We start from the raw sequence: 2,342 nt of genomic DNA on the forward strand, positions 1-2,342 counted from the left end.
CTTCTGCTGATCCTTCCATAAGAAATTAGGATGATTTCTCCATGAAGGATTGTAAGTGTTTCCATAGGATTCTCCCATGTAATTCACTTCTTCCATTGCAGGATTCTCAGGGTTATAAGCTTCTTCTTCAGAGGAAGCTTCTTTAGTACTGCCGGATGCAGCTTGCATTCCAGTCAGATTCTAAGAAATCATATTGACTTGCTGAGTCAATATTTTATTCTGAGCCAATATGGCATTCAGTGTATCAATCTCAAGAACTCCTTTCTTCTGAGTCATCCCATTCTTCATAGGATTTTGTTCAGAAGTATACATGAACTGGTTATTTGCAACCATTTCAATGAGTTCCTGGGCTTCTGCACGTGTTTTCTTCAGATGAAGAGATCCACCAGCAGAGTGGTCCAATGACATCTTGGACAATTCAGACAAACCATCATAGAATATACATAAAATGCTCCATTATGAAAGCATGTCAGAAGGACACCTCCTGATTAATTACTTGTATCTTTCCCAAGCTTCATAGAGGGATTCACCTTCCTTCTGTCTGAAGGTTTGGACTTCCACTCTAAGCTTTCTCATTTTTTAAGGTGGAAAGAATTTGGCCAAGAAAGTATTGACCAACTTTTCCCAAGAGTTCAGACTTTTTTTAGGTTGTGAGTCCAACCATATCCTAGCTCTGTCTCTTACAGCAAAGGGGAAAAGCAGAAGTCTGTAGACCTCGGGATTAACCCCATTGGTCTTAACAGTGTCACAGATTTGCAAGAATTCAGCTAAGAACTGATGAGGATCTTCCAATGGAAGTCCATGAAACTTGCAATTCTGCTGCATTAGAGAAACTAATTGAGGCTTAAGCTCAAAGGTTTTTGCTCCAATTGCAGGAATTGAGATACTTCTTCCATAGAAGTTGGAAGTTGGTGCAGTAAAGTCACCAAGCATCTTCCTTGCATCTCCACCATTGTTGTTGGATTCGGCTGCCATGTCTGCTTCTTTTTCGAAATTTTCTGTAAGGTCCTCTCCAGAGTGTTGTGTTTTAGCTTCTCTTAGCTTCCTCTCTAGAGTCTTTTCAGGTTCAGGATCAGCTTCAACAAGAATGTCCTTATCCTTGTTCCTGCTCATATGAAAAAGAAGAGAACAAAGAGAGAATGGGAATCTTCTATGTCACAGTATAGAGATTCCTTTAGGTGATTATAAGAATAGAATAATTGAAGAATGAGAAGAGAGAGGAGATGAGTAATTCGAACAGAGAGAAGAGAGGGGGGCTCGAATTATGAGTAGAAGAGAAGTGTTAGTAATTAAATAAATAAATAGAAAGAGATGAGAGAAAGAGTATTCGAATTTTAAGAAGAGGGAAAAGAAAAATATTTTTATTTTTATTTAATTAATTAAGTTAGTTTCGAAAATATTAAAAGAAATAAAATAAAATTAGAATTTAAAACAATTAGTTAATTAAAAAGAATTTTGAAAAAGTGGTTAGTTGTTTTCGAAAATGAGAAGTGAAAAAGTAGTTAGGTGGTTTTGAAAAAGAAAAGAAATAGTAAATTTTTTTAAAATTAAAACAAACAAGTCAAGTAGTTAGTTGAAAAAGATTTGAAAATAAATTTTGAAAAGATAAGAAGTTAGAAAAAGATTTTGAAATTAAAATTTTAAAAAGATATGATTGAAATTAATTTTGAAAAAGAATTGAAAAAGAAATTAAAAAGATTTGATTTTTAAAATTAAAGTTGATGACTTGACTAACAAGAAACTAAAAGATATGATTCTAGAATTTAAAGATTGAACCTTTCTTAACAAGAAAGTAACAAACTTGAAATTTTTGAATCAAAACATTAATTGTTAGCAAGGATTTTCGAAAATATGAAATAAAATTAAGAAAAAGATTTTGAAAAATTAGTCTTAAAATTTTTGAAAACATTAAAAGAAAAATGAAAAAGATTTTTGAAAAATTTTAAGAATGAAATTCGAAAATCATAAAAAAAATGAAAAAGAATTGATTTTGAAAAAGATTTGAAAAGATAAAGTTTTTAAATTGAAATTTGACTTGACTAACAAGAAACAACTAAATTTTAAAAATTTTTGACCAAGTTAACCCAAAATTTTGAAAATTTTGAGAAGAATAAGGAAAAGATATTTTTTTTTTTACTTTTGAATTTTTAATGAGGAGAGAGAAAAACAACAAAATGAAACAAAACATAAAATTTAAGATAAAAACAAATAATGCATGCAAGAACACTTTGAATGTCAAGATGAGCACCAAGAACACTTTGAAGATCATGATGAACATCAAGAACATATTTTTGAAAATTTTTAAGAAAAGAAAGATATGCAAGACACCAAACTTAAGAACT

At 30.9% G+C, this 2,342-nt stretch overlaps 1 non-coding gene across 1 annotated transcript; it reads left to right on the forward strand.

Annotated features, from left to right (window-relative positions):
- Nucleotides 1-462: 462 nt before the first annotated feature.
- On the forward strand, nt 463-570 carry LOC148578225 (small nucleolar RNA R71). The gene has a single exon (XR_015903718.1). It is a non-coding gene; the product is annotated as a small nucleolar RNA R71 (small nucleolar RNA).
- Nucleotides 571-2,342: the final 1,772 nt, after the last annotated feature.

Source organism: Arachis ipaensis, chromosome B1 (genome assembly GCF_059453495.1).
Source record: "Arachis ipaensis isolate K30076 ecotype BB chromosome B1, ASM5945349v1, whole genome shotgun sequence".
Taxonomy (NCBI): domain Eukaryota; kingdom Viridiplantae; phylum Streptophyta; class Magnoliopsida; order Fabales; family Fabaceae; genus Arachis; species Arachis ipaensis.